At 43.4% G+C, this 14,720-nt stretch overlaps 1 protein-coding gene across 1 annotated transcript in view; it reads right to left on the minus strand.

Annotated features, from left to right (window-relative positions):
- Positions 1-14,720, minus strand: part of USP14 (ubiquitin specific peptidase 14) — a 92,173-nt gene that overhangs the window by 59,667 nt on the left and 17,786 nt on the right. The window lies entirely within an intron of this gene.

Genomic DNA, 14,720 nt, shown 5'->3' on the forward strand with positions numbered 1-14,720 from the left:
TCCACGTTGGTCTCTTCAGCAGGGCAGTGGTGGCTTTAAAGCAGTTAGGAACTTGTGGAGGAGGCTTCACTGCATTTTGCCAACATGTTGTTGCCCTGGTAAAAAAACGTATGAGAAGTAGCTTTGTAAGTCGTCGTCCTACCTGGACGACCAGACTGCAGGCAAGTGCCTTTTTGTCTTCAGGGGCTAGGAGGCTGGCACTGAAGGGGTTAAGCGCCCTGTCTGCTCTTAATGTGGGACAAATATCCTTAGGAAGGATAGGTAGGCAGTGTACAGGTACTTTATCTGCATGTGAATGGAGATTTAGGGGTAAATCGACTTCATGGAAGGGGTTAACCGTCTATGGAGTTCAAACTGTAACTTTAAATCATTTTATTATCTTTTGGAAGTTTTATGATTTCTCGTATGCCTATGGTTAGTTCCATGGGAAGGGTGTAATCTTATTTCCTCTGAGATAAACGTAGAAAGTTTTAGGGGTTAATTACTTAATCTTGCCGGCTGCATGATTTAGGTACCACTGTTTCTAGCTTTCTGTAAGCTGGCAGCCACCCTGGGTCCCTTGTGTTTCTAATTATGTCAGGTACTGTTAGGAGAGCGCGGTTTTTAGATGCGCCATTCCTATGGGGCTGGAGACATGTCACACTGTTCGGAAGGCAGCAATGTCATTTTTCACACTGGGAAAGCGTAGGTCTTTTCCAGTCTAACATATGGCAGGATTTTTTTGTTGAAGGAACTCCTCATGTATTTAGAGGAGATTTTGGTCATGTTTTTGATATTTTCGGCGAAGTGAAACCCTTCACGCCATGATGATTTTTGTCCCGCCCCCTTCTCTTTCAGAAGCGGAGCGGCGCCATTTTGAGACCTTACCGGTTTTCTGTTTTGGGACTCCGCATTGTTCTCGGGACGGAGAACGGAGCAAAGTCATTGTTGTAGATATTGCTAAGCGATGAGAGTTCCACTTAGTTCTCTCCCTCAACTTCTAAGCACTGCAGTTGTAGATTATAAGCAGCTATAGTCAGTACATTATTGAGTACCCCTGTATCAATAAAAAATATCATTAGGTCCCAGTATGAATCATTTGGACTGGGAACTCTGTTTAATAAAATTGTTTTTTATTAGAAGAATTAATATTTCTGTATTTTTAATGAGGTGTATTGACTCTGGAGGTACAATCCGTTTTATTAGCATGGAAGGGGCTCTTCCTTCATCCGACTCTCACTTCTCTGAAGCTAACTGTTTGGAGACTGAATGCTTGATTTCTTTTATAATGACAGTGAGTCCATAGATCATCATCAATTATTGTTGGGAATATCACTCCTGGCCAGCAGGAGGAGGCAAAAAGCACCACAGCAAAGCTGTTAAATATCACTCCCCTACCCACAATCCCCCAGTCATTCTCTTTGCCTGTAGTGCAAGGTGGAGGTGAAGTTTAGGTGTCTGATGAGAAGTTTTCTTTAATCAAGATTTTTTTTTTTTTTTTTTTTTTTTTTTTTTAAGCAGAGTAAGCTTACTCTGTTACTTTCTGGGGTCTAGCCTAGTCCACATCAGTCTCTTCAGTAGGGCAGTGGTGGCTTTTGAGCACTTGAGAACTTGTGAGGTACAATCCTCACTGCGTTTTTTTCTCAAGAATCTGCTGCCCTAACTAGAAAACCTGAGTAGGTTTACTCAGTTTTTCTCTCTTCACAGGTCCATGTGAAGTGCTGCACCCTCTCAAACCAGGTGAGCTGTCCTGCTGCCGGAGAGCACTTTCAGGTAAGTGCCATTTTAATTTTCTTTTGCAAGGAGATTGCTGGCACTTGTTACAGCTAAAAGCCGTCTTATTTAATATGGGACTTTATTAAACCTTCATGTTTGGGGTTTCTTTTAGTCATTTTGAGCATTGAGACTGTGAGGTGATTTATGGTGGCTCAGTGTGTTATAGTAATTTTTATACTTGGTCATGGAGATTACGGTTGTAAGCCGTTTTTTTCCGGCAGTTAGGGGTGTAACCGCTCTGTATTTGAAAAGGGGATTGTTTCTTCTGTGAGGGAAGTCACTCTGTGAGCTGCAGGACAGGTAGGCACCTCAGTAAAGCTACTGAGGTGTATAGGTAGCCTGAGGTCTATTTGGTTTGTTGTGCTAACACACATTTCTATTTAAAGACATATTACACATTTATTTTTTATTTTCAAATAAAGATTTTTTTACACTTTATCCTTATTTATTACATAGGATGGATCAAGAGACTTTCAAACCATTATCCCAGGCGAAGTTGCTGCTTGTCAGTTATGTTTTGATGCTCAGGTGGAACCCCCAGTTCCTTTTTGTTCCTTATGCATTGAGAGAACGTTAAGTTATAGAGATAAAATATTTAACCATGAGCTACCATTATCCCAGGCAAATGCTGTTCAGGTGTCTCCTGTTGCAGATATGCCGCAGCTTTCTCCTCAAGCGTCCCAACTTTTCCAGTCTCCACATACAGTGCCCTGTGTTTCCTCTTGCAATCCTGTAGGATTTTCTCTACAAGACATTGCTTCCCAGGTATCCCTTGCGGTATCTGAGGCCTTGTCAGCTTTCCCCTTGTTGCCGGGACGGCGTAAAAGGAAATTTAAGGAAACAGTTAATAAGGTTTCTGATCAAGTTCTGACTATCCAGAGTGTCCCTTCCCATAAGCCTGAGGAAGAAGACACGTCGGTAGCATCTGAGGGGGAAATCTCAGACAGTGTAATTCCTTCTTCTGATGCTGAAGTGGTATTCTTCAGATTTAAGCTAGACCATCTTCGCTTATTACTTAAAGTGAAGGTAAACTTTGGTGAATGAAAGCCCATTTTTAAAAAATACTATTAAAAACAGGGGCACTTTCATTTATCAAAGTTTACAAAGCAGCCGTTTTGATTAAAAAACTTACCTTTTTTCTTTTCACAGCCAGAGCAGCTTCCGCCTCCTGGAAATCCTCTCTTCACACGTCAGCAATGACTAATCCGGCTTCCTCCAATCACAGCATGGCCTCAGGCAATTACCACCCTGGGGGGAAAGACGTGATTTGAGGAAGCTGGATTAGTCATTGATGACATGTGAAGAGAGGATTTCCAGGAGGGGGAAGCTGCTCTGGCTGTGAAAAGAAAAAAAGGTAAGTTTTTAATCAAAACGGCTGCTTTCTTAAACTTTGATGAATGAAAGTGTCCCTGTTTTTAATAGTATTTTTTTTAAAAAACGGGCTTTCATTCACCAAAATTTACCTTCACTTTAAAGAGGTTTTGGCTACTTTGGATGACTCCGACAACCATCGTAGTCAATCCTAAAAAGTCTAGTAAATTGAACAAATACTTTGATGTTCCCTCTGCGGTGGAGGTTTTTCCGGTTCCTGACCATGCTGCGGAGATTATTGCTCGAGAATGGGAAAGACCTGGTATTCCCTTTTCTCCATCTCCTATTTTTAAGAAGATGTTTACTATAACGGATATCGCCACTGTTACCAGCGCAGTGTATCGCCACTGTTACCAGTGCAGTGGCTTACTGGTTTGATGCGTTGTCTGAATCTCTTCAGACAGATACCACTTTTGATGAGATCCAGGACAGGATTAAGGCTCTCAAGTTAGCCAATTCCTTAATTACAGATGCTTCCTTACAGGTTATTAAACTGGGAGTCAAATTTCTGGTTTTGCGGTCCTAGCCCGCAGGGCCTTGTGATTGGAGTCCTGGTCTGTGGATGTTTCATCTAAATCTAAGCTCATGGCTATTCCTTACAAGGGTAAGACCTTGTTTGGTGGAAATTATCTCAGATATTACTGGAGGGAAGGGTTCTTTTCTTCCTCAAAATAAAAAGAATAAGCAGAAGGGATGCCAGAGTAATTTTCGTTCCTTTCATAAATTTAAAGGCAAGTCTTCCTCCCCTTCCTCCAAGCAAGATCAAGCCAAGCCTTCCTGGAAGCCCAACCAGTCCTGGAATAAGGGAAAACAATCTAAAAAGCCTTCAGCTGAAGTCAGCATGAAGGGTTGGCCCCAGATCTGGGAGCGGATCTTGTAGGGGGCAAACTCTTTTCCCAGGCTTGGATAAGAGATGTACCAGATCCCTGGGCAGTGGACAATGTCTCCCAGGGATACAAAATAGACTTCAAATCTTTTCTTCCCAGAGGCAGGTTTCTCCTCTCCAGTATATCTGTAGACCAGATAAAAAGAGGCGTTCTTACATTGTGTCAAGGACCTTGCAGCCCTGGGGGTAATAGTTGCAGTTCCCTTTCAGGAAAGGGATCTGGGATTTTACTCAAATCTGTTCGTAGTTCCCAAAAAGGAGGGAACTTTTCGATCAATCCTAGAACTAAAATGTTTAAACAAGTTTCTCAGAGTGCCATCCTTCAAAATGGAGATGATACGTTCCATTCTTCCCTTGGTACAAGAGGGTCAGTTCATGACAACCATAGACCTAAAAAATGCATACTTTCATGTTCCCATTCACAGGGACCATCACAAGTTTCTGAGATTCACCTTTTTGGACAATCATTTCCAGTTTGTGGCCCTTCCATTCGGCCTTGCCACAGCTCCCAGAATGTTTTCAAAGGTTCTGGGGGCTCTTTTAGCTGTGTTTCGACCTTGGGGCATTGTAGTGGCACCTTATCTGGATGACATTCTGCTTCAGGCGCCATCTTTTCAACAAGCAGAATCTCATACAGAGATCTTGTTGTCTTTTCTTCGATCCCATGGATTGAAGGTGAATCCGGAAAAAAAGTTCTTTGGTTACAGCTACAAGGGTCGTATTTTCGGGGACCATAATAGACTCCCTGTTAATGAAGAGGTCAGAAAAAGAAAGATTTTCGACTCTTGTTTTGCCCTTCAATCCTCTCTACGGCCATTAGTGGCTCAATGTATGGAGGTAATCAGTCTGATGGTGGCTTCCATGGACATCATTCCGTTTGCTCAGTTCCATCTCAGACCTCTGCAGTTATGCATGCTCAGACAATGGAACGGGGACTAGAAGGACCAGGATAATCTCTCCCAGGGTACTTGCTTCCGCAGACCCTCCTGGGTGATTGTGACCAGGGATGTCAGCCTTCTAGGTTGGGGAGGAGTATGGGGCTCGTTGAAGGCTCAGGGCTTATGGACCCAGGAGGAGTCAGTCCTGCCCATAAACATCTTGGAGCTGAGAGCAATCTTCAATGCTCTTCTGGCCTGGCCTCAGTTAGCCTTAGCCCAGTTTTTCAGATTCCAGTCGGACAACATAACCTTGGTGGCCTACATCAACCACTAGGGGGGAACTCAGAGTTCCTTGGCCACGGAAGAGATGGCCCGAATTATTCAGTGGAGACAACTGCTATTCTTCTACGATCCATATCCCAGGAGTTGACAATTGGGAAGCCGATTATCTGGGCAGACAGACTTTTCATCCCGGGGAGTGGGAACTTCCTTCGGATGCGTTTTCCAGCTTTATCCTCAAGTGGGGGCAGCCGGAGTTTGATCTCATGGCTTCTCGTCAGAATGCCAAACTTACAAGATACGGCTCGAGGTCAAGAGATCAGCAGGCAATTCTGATCGTTGCTCTGGCAGTTCCTTGGAACTTCAGTCTAGCATACCTGTTTCCTCTGTTCGCTCTCCTTCCAAGAGTCATTGCTCGAATTAAGCAGGAGAGGGCGTCTAATTCTCATAGCCCCGGCGTGGCCTCACAGGATTTGGTATGCAGACTTAGTGGAAATGTCATCCTTTCCACCTTGGAGACTGCCTCTAAGGACCTTCTACTTCAGGGTCCCTTCCTTCATCCAAATCTCGTTTCTCTAAAGCTGACTGCTGGGAGATTGAACGCTTAGTTTTATCTAAGCGTGGATTTTCAAAAATCGGTCATTGAGACCTTGATTCAGGCTCGTAAGCCTGTGACTCGCAGGATTTACCATAAGATCTGGCGTAAATACTTGTATTGGTGTGAATCCAAAAGGATACTCTTGGAGTAGATTAAGGATTCCTAGGATTTTGTCCTTTCTCCAGGATGGTCTGGAGAAGGGTTTGTCGGCAAGTAATCTAAAGGGTCAGATTTCAACATGGTCTATTTTGTTACATAAGCGCTTGGCGGATGTGCCAGACGTGCAATCGTTTTGTCAGGCCTTGGTTAGAATTTAGCCTGTGTTTAAACCTGTTACTCTTCCAGGGAGTCTTAACCTTGTTCTTAAAGTTTTACAACAGGCTCCGTTTGAGCCTATGCATTCTTTAGAGATTAAGATGGTATCTTGGAAAGTTTTGTTTCTTGTTGGTATTTCCTCTGCTCAGCGAGTTTCTGAACTCTCTGCTTTACAGTGTGATTCCCCTTATCTTATATTTCACTCTGATAAGGTGGTTTAGCGTACTAAGTTTGGTTTCCTGCCAAAGGTTGTTTCGGTCAAGAATATTAATCAAGAAATCGTACCTTCTTTGTGTCCTAATCCTTGTTCTCACAAAGAACACTTGTTACATAATCTGGATGTTGTGCAAGTGCTAACATTTTATTTGCAGGCAACTAAGGACTTTCATCAGTCTAATGCATTGTTTGTTTGCTTTTCTGGGAAACGCAAGGGTCAGAAAACTACAGCTACTTCACTTTCCCTTTGGCTGAAGAGCGTTATTTGCTTGGCATATGAGACTGCTGGACAGCAACCTCCTGAGAAAATCACAGCTCATTCCACAAGCGCTGTTTCTTCTTCCTGGGCCTTCAAAAATGAAGCTTCTGTGGAACAGATTTGCAAGGCTGCAACTTGGTCATCTTTGCATACTTTTTCCAAATTCTATAAATTTGATACTTTTGCCTCGGCTGAGGCTTCTTTTGGGAGAAAGGTTCTTCAAGCAGTGGTGCCTTCTGTTTAGGTCCCTGTCTTGTCCCTCCATTATCTGTGTTCTCTGGCTTGGGTATTGGTTCCCAACAGAAATTTATGATGATCCGTGTACTCACTGTGTCATTAGAAAGAAAATGAAATTTATGCTTACCTGATAAATTTATTTATTTCTTGACACGGTGAGTTTACGGCCCACCCTGTATTCAGACAGTTTCTTTTTATATAAACCTCAGGCACCTTGTGTTACTACTTTTCTCTCCTTTCCTTATGGTCGAATGACTGGGGGATTGTGGGTAGGGGAGTGATAATTAACAGCTTAGGGTTAGATCTCTGCCCTTTCCATTTTTCTACTCAAGTGTCTGGTGGACGTGCCAGTTGTACAATCCTTTTCAGGCTCTGGTCAGTATCAGGTCTGTGTTTAAATTGGTTGCTCCACCTTGGAGTCTTAACCTTGTTCATAAAGTTTTACATCAGGCTCCGTTTGAGCCTCTGCATTCCATAGATATTAAGTTATTATCTTGGAAGGTTTTTGTTTTTTTACTGCTATTTCTTCTGCTCTGAGAGTTTCTGAACTTTCAATCTTGCGGTGCGACTATCTCTTATTTCATCGGATAAGGCAGTTCTCCGTGCCAAGTTTGGTTTTCTTCCTAGCATTGTTTCGGACAAGCATATTAATCAGGAAATTGTTGTTCCTTCTATCTGTCCTAGCTTTCTCATAAGGAAGGGTTGCTACACAACTTAGACGTTGTGCGTGCTCTTAAGTTTTTTTCGCAGGCTTCAAAATTATTTTTCGTCAGTTTGTTTGCCTTTCTGATAGACGTAAAGGTCAGAAAGCTCTGCTACTTCTCTGTGGTTGAGAAGTGTTATTCATTTGGCATACGAGTCTGCTGGACAGCAACCTTTTGAGAGAATTACGGCTCATTCCACCAGGAAGGTGTCTTCTGCTTGGGTCTTCAAGAATGAGGCCCCAGTGGAACTGATTTGTAAGGCTGCGACTTGGTCTTCTTTGCACATTTTTTCTAAGATCTATGAAATTGATACTTTTGCCTCAGCTGAGGTTTCTTTTTGGGAGAAAGGTTCTGCAAGCAGTGGTGCCTTCTGTTTAGGTTACCTGTCTTGTTCCTCCCGTATCATCTGTGTCCTCTAGCTTGGGTATTGATTCCCAACAGTAATGGATGATGATCCGTGGACTCACTGTGTCATTAGAAAGAAAACAAAAACAGAATTTATGTTTACCTGATAAATTACTTTCTCCAACGGTGTGTCCGGTCCACGGCGTCATCCTTGTGGGATATTCTCTTCCCCAACAGGAAATGGCAAAGAGCCCAGCAAAGCTGGTCACATGATCCCTCCTAGGCTCCGCCTACCCCAGTCATTCGACGTAAAGGAGGAATATTTGCATAGGAGAAACCATATGATACCGTGGTGACTGTAGTTAAAGAAAATAAATTATCAGACCTGATTAAAAAACCAGGGCGGGCCGTGGACCGGACACACCGTTGGAGAAATTAATTTATAAGGTAAACATAAATTCTGTTTTCTCCAACATAGGTGTGTCCGGTCCACGGCGTCATCCTTACTTGTGGGAACCAATACCAAAGCTTTAGGACACGGATGAAGGGAGGGAGCAAATCAGGTCACCTAAATGGAAGGCACCACGGTTTGCAAAACCTTTCTCCCAAAAATAGCCTCAGAAGAAGCAAAAGTATCAAACTTGTAAAATTTGGTAAAAGTGTGCAGTGAAGACCAAGTCGCTGCCCTACATATCTGATCAACAGAAGCCTCGTTCTTGAAGGCCCATGTGGAAGCCACAGCCCTAGTGGAATGAGCTGTGATTCTTTCAGGAGGCTGCCGTCCGGCAGTCTCATAAGCCAATCTGATGATGCTTTTAATCCAAAAAGAGAGAGAGGTAGAAGTTGCTTTTTGACCTCTCCTTTTACCAGAATAAACAACAAACAAGGAAGATGTTTGTCTAAAATCCTTTGTAGCATCTAAATAGAATTTTAGAGCGCGAACAACATCCAAATTGTGCAACAAACGTTCCTTCTTTGAAACTGGATTCGGACACAAAGAAGGCACGACTATCTCCTGGTTAATGTTTTTGTTAGAAACAACTTTCGGAAGAAAACCAGGTTTAGTACGTAAAACCACCTTATCTGCATGGAAAACCAGATAAGGAGGAGAACACTGCAGAGCAGATAATTCTGAAACTCTTCTAGCAGAAGAAATTGCAACCAAAAACAAAACTTTCCAAGATAATAACTTAATATCAACGGAATGCAAGGGTTCAAACGGAACCCCCTGAAGAACTGAAAGAACTAAGTTGAGACTCCAAGGAGGAGTCAAAGGTTTGTAAACAGGCTTGATTCTAACCAGAGCCTGAACAAAGGCTTGAACATCTGGCACAGCTGCCAGCTTTTTGTGAAGTAACACAGACAAGGCAGAAATCTGTCCCTTCAAGGAACTTGCCGATAATCCTTTCTCCAATCCTTCTTGAAGAAAGGATAGAATCTTAGGAATCTTTACCTTGTTCCAAGGGAATCCTTTAGATTCACACCAACAGATATATTTTTTCCATATTTTGTGGTAAATTTTTCTAGTTACAGGCTTTCTGGCCTGAACAAGAGTATCAATAACAGAATCTGAGAACCCTCGTTTTGATAAGATCAAGCGTTCAATCTCCAAGCAGTCAGCTGGAGTGAGACCAGATTCGGATGTTCGAACGGACCTTGAACAAGAAGGTCTCGTCTCAAAGGTAGCTTCCATGGTGGAGCCGATGACATATTCACCAGATCTGCATACCAAGTCCTGCGTGGCCACGCAGGAGCTATCAAGATCACCGACGCCCTCTCCTGATTGATCCTGGCTACCAGCCTGGGGATGAGAGGAAACGGCGGGAATACATAAGCTAGTTTGAAGGTCCAAGGTGCTACTAGTGCATCTACTAGAGTCGCCTTGGGATCCCTGGATCTGGACCCGTAGCAAGGAACCTTGAAGTTCTGACGAGAGGCCATCAGATCCATGTCTGGAATGCCCCACAATTGAGTAATTTGGGCAAAGATTTCCGGATGGAGTTCCCACTCCCCCGGATGTAATGTCTGACGACTCAGAAAATCCGCTTCCCAATTTTCCACTCCTGGAATGTGGATTGCAGACAGGTGGCAGGAGTGAGTCTCCGCCCATTGAATGATTTTGGTCACTTCTTCCATCGCCAGGGAACTCCTTGTTCCCCCCTGATGGTTGATGTACGCAACAGTCGTCATGTTGTCTGATTGAAACCGTATGAACTTGGCCTTTGCTAGCTGAGGCCAAGCCTTGAGAGCATTGAATATCGCTCTCAGTTCCAGAATATTTATCGGTAGAAGAGATTCTTCCCGAGACCAAAGACCCTGAGCTTTCAGGGGTCCCCAGACCGCGCCCCAGCCCATCAGACTGGCGTCGGTCGTGACAATGACCCACTCTGGTCTGCGGAAGGTCATGCCTTGTGACAGGTTGTCCAGGGACAGCCACCAACGGAGTGAGTCTCTGGTCCTCTGATTTACTTGAATCGTCGGAGACAAGTCTGTATAGTCCCCATTCCACTGACTGAGCATGCACAGTTGTAATGGTCTTAGATGAATGCGCGCAAAAGGAACTATGTCCATTGCCGCTACCATCAAACCTATTACTTCCATGCACTGCGCTATGGAAGGAAGAGGAACGGAATGAAGTGTTTGACAAGAGTTTAGAAGTTTTGTTTTTCTGGCCTCTGTCAGAAAAATCCTCATTTCTAAGGAGTCTATTATTGTTCCCAAGAAGGGAACCCTTGTTGACGGAGATAGAGAACTCTTTTCTACGTTCACTTTCCATCCGTGAGATCTGAGAAAGGCCAGGACTATGTCCGTGTGAGCCTTTGCTTGAGGAAGGGACGACGCTTGAATCAGAATGTCGTCCAAGTAAGGTACTACTGCAATGCCCCTTGGTCTTAGTACCGCTAGAAGGGACCCTAGTACCTTTGTGAAAATCCTTGGAGCAGTGGCTAATCCGAAAGGAAGTGCCACGAACTGGTAATGCTTGTCCAGGAATGCGAACCTTAGGAACCAATGATGTTCCTTGTGGATAGGAATATGTAGATACGCATCCTTTAAATCCACCGTGGTCATGAATTGACCTTCCTGGATGGAAGGAAGAATTGTTCGAATAGTTTCCATTTTGAACGATGGAACCTTGAGAAACTTGTTTAGGATCTTGAGATCCAAGATTGGTCTGAACGTTCCCTCTTTTTTGGGAACTACGAACAGATTGGAGTAGAACCCCATCCCTTGTTCTCCTAATGGAACAGGATGAATCACTCCCATTTTTAACAGGTCTTCTACACAATGTAAGAATGCCTGTCTCTTTATGTGGTCTGAAGACAATTGAGACCTGTGGAACCTCCCCCTTGGGGGAAGCCCCTTGAATTCCAGAAGATAACCTTGGGAGACTATTTCTAGTGCCCAAGGATCCAGAACATCTCTTGCCCAAGCCTGAGCGAAGAGAGAGAGTCTGCCCCCCACCAGATCCGGTCCCGGATCGGGGGCCAACATTTCATGCTGTCTTGGTAGCAGTGGCAGGCTTCTTGGCCTGCTTTCCCTTGTTCCAGCCTTGCATTGGTCTCCAGGCTGGCTTGGCTTGAGAAGTATTACCCTCTTGCTTAGAGGACGTAGCACTTGGGGCTGGTCCGTTTCTACGAAAGGGACGAAAATTAGGTTTATTTTTGGCCTTGAAAGACCTATCCTGAGGAAGGGCGTGGCCCTTACCCCCAGTGATATCAGAGATAATCTCTTTCAAGTCAGGGCCAAACAGCGTTTTCCCCTTGAAAGGAATGTTAAGCAATTTGTTCTTGGAAGACGCATCCGCTGACCAAGATTTCAACCAAAGCGCTCTGCGCGCCACAATAGCAAACCCAGAATTTTTCGCCGCTAACCTAGCCAATTGCAAAGTGGCGTCTAGGGTGAAAGAATTAGCCAATTTGAGAGCACGGATTCTGTCCATAATCTCCTCATAAGGAGGAGAATCACTATCGATCGCCTTTTCTAGCTCATCGAACCAGAAACACGCGGCTGTAGTGACAGGGACAATGCATGAAATTGGTTGTAGAAGGTAACCTTGCTGAACAAACATCTTTTTAAGCAAACCTTCTAATTTTTTATCCATAGGATCTTTGAAAGCACAACTATCTTCTATGGGTATAGTGGTGCGTTTGTTTAAAGTAGAAACCGCCCCCTCGACCTTGGGGACTGTCTGCCATAAGTCCTTTCTGGGGTCGACCATGGGAAACAATTTTTTAAATATGGGGGGAGGGACGAAAGGTATACCGGGCCTTTCCCATTCTTTATTTACAATGTCCGCCACCCGCTTGGGTATAGGAAAAGCTTCTGGGGGCCCCGGGACCTCTAGGAACTTGTCCATTTTACATAGTTTCTCTGGGATGATCAAATTCTCACAATCATCCAGAGTGGATAACACCTCCTTAAGCAGAGCGCGGAGATGTTCCAACTTAAATTTAAATGTAATCACATCGGGTTCAGCTTGTTGAGAAATTTTCCCTGAATCTGAAATTTCTCCCTCAGACAAAACCTCCCTGGCCCCCTCAGACTGGTGTAGGGGCATATCAGAACCATTATCATCAGCGTCCTCATGCTCTTCAGTATCTAAAACAGAGCAGTCGCGCTTACGCTGATAAGTGGGCATTTTGGCTAAAATGTTTTTGATAGAATTATCCATTACAGCCGTTAATTGTTGCATAGTAAGGAGTATTGGCGCGCTAGATGTACTAGGGGCCTCCTGAGTGGGCAAGACTGGTGTAGACGAAGGAGGGAATGATGCAGTACCATGCTTACTCCCCTCACTTGAGGAATCATCTTGGGCATCATTTTCAGTGTCACATAAATCACATCTATTTAAATGAGAAGGAACCTTGGCTTCCCCACATTCAGAACACAGTCTATCTGGTAGTTCAGACATGTTAAACAGGCATAAACTTGATAACAAAGTACAAAAAACGTTTTAAAATAAAACCGTTACTGTCACTTTAAATTTTAAACTGAACACACTTTATTACTGCAATTGCGAAAAAGTATGAAGGAATTGTTCAAAATTCACCAAAATTTCACCACAGTGTCTTAAAGCCTTAAAAGTATTGCACACCAAATTTGGAAGCTTTAACCCTTAAAATAACGGAACCGGAGCCGTTTTTATCTTTAACCCCTTTACAGTCCCTGGTATCTGCTTTGCTGAGACCCAACCAAGCCCAAAGGGGAATACGATACCAAATGACGCCTTCAGAAAGTCTTTTTTATGTATCAGAGCTCCTCACACATGCGACTGCATGTCATGCTTCTCAAAAACAAGTGCGCAATACCGGCGCGAAAATGAGGCTCTGCCTATGATTAGGGAAAGCCCCTAGAGAATAAGGTGTCTAAAACAGTGCCTGCCGATATTATTTTACAAAAATACCCAGATTAAATGATTCCTCAAGGCTAAATATGTTTATATATGAATCGATTTAGCCCAGAAAATGTCTACAGTCTTAACAAGCCCTTGTGAAGCCCTTATTTACTCTGTAATAAAAATGGCTTACCGGATCCCATAGGGAAAATGACAGCTTCCAGCATTACATCGTCTTGTTAGAATGTGTCATACCTCAAGCAGCAAAAGTCTGCTCACTGTTCCCCCAACTGAAGTTAATTCCTCTCAACAGTCCTGTGTGGAACAGCCATCGATTTTAGTAACGGTTGCTAAAATCATTTTCCTCTTACAAACAGAAATCTTCATCTCTTTTCTGTTTCAGAGTAAATAGTACATACCAGCACTATTTTAAAATAACAAACTCTTGATTGAATAATAAAAACTACAGTTAAACACTAAAAAACTCTAAGCCATCTCCGTGGAGATGTTGCCTGTACAACGGCAAAGAGAATGACTGGGGTAGGCGGAGCCTAGGAGGGATCATGTGACCAGCTTTGCTGGGCTCTTTGCCATTTCCTGTTGGGGAAGAGAATATCCCACAAGTAAGGATGACGCCGTGGACCGGACACACCTATGTTGGAGAAATTTATGCTTACCTGATAAATTTATTTATTTCTTGACACGGTGAGTCCACGGCCCTCCCTGTTTTTTTCAGACAGGTTTTTATATAAACCTTAGGCACCTTGTATTTCCTTTCTCTCCTTTTTCCTTCGGTCGAATGACTGGGGTGTGTGGGAAGGGAAGTGATACTTAACAGCTCTGCTATGGTGCTCTTTGCCTCCTCCTGCTGGCCAGGAGTGATATTCCCAACAGTAATTGACGATGATTTATCAGGTAAGCATAAATTTAGTTTTTCTGCCAATTGAAACAATAACCCATTACAATGAACTAAACTTGAAGGGGCACCAGACATCCTTATCTTTTTTTTTCTCTCTATCCACAATGGCCTCCTTATCTCATCTCTGCCTGACTATACAAAAGCAAGTGCAACTGAAATGAACATGTTAAAAAAAATACCTTAAATCCCCCCCAGCCGGGAGTGTAAAATCTTCTGCAGCTTTATGTTTATATAGCTTGAATATCGCCAATGCTTAAAGTGATGGTAAATTCTATAACTAATGAAAGTTGCCAAACGATGTCATATATTAGATTAAAAAAAAAAAAAAAAAAGGATTAATGCGATTTGCTAAAGTGCTTGATTTTTAATCTTTATTTATGTCAATCATTGTTCCTCCGCCCACTCAACGGCTTCCTTCAGAATTGCAGTGACGTGTAGAGCAGTCCCATCCACTCTACAAGTCACTATGTGTAGAGCAGTCTCACTTACTTTACTCTTCTTACAAGATGTGCATGGTAAATCACAGGTGGAACATGACTGGCTAAAAGAGAACACCGTTTGACACGCTAATGCATGCGTATATGGAATTACATAGACTACAGTGAGCCGTATGGCTATGCTTA

The sequence above is a fragment of the Bombina bombina genome, chromosome 5 (genome assembly GCF_027579735.1).
Source record: "Bombina bombina isolate aBomBom1 chromosome 5, aBomBom1.pri, whole genome shotgun sequence".
In the NCBI taxonomy this organism is placed as follows: domain Eukaryota; kingdom Metazoa; phylum Chordata; class Amphibia; order Anura; family Bombinatoridae; genus Bombina; species Bombina bombina.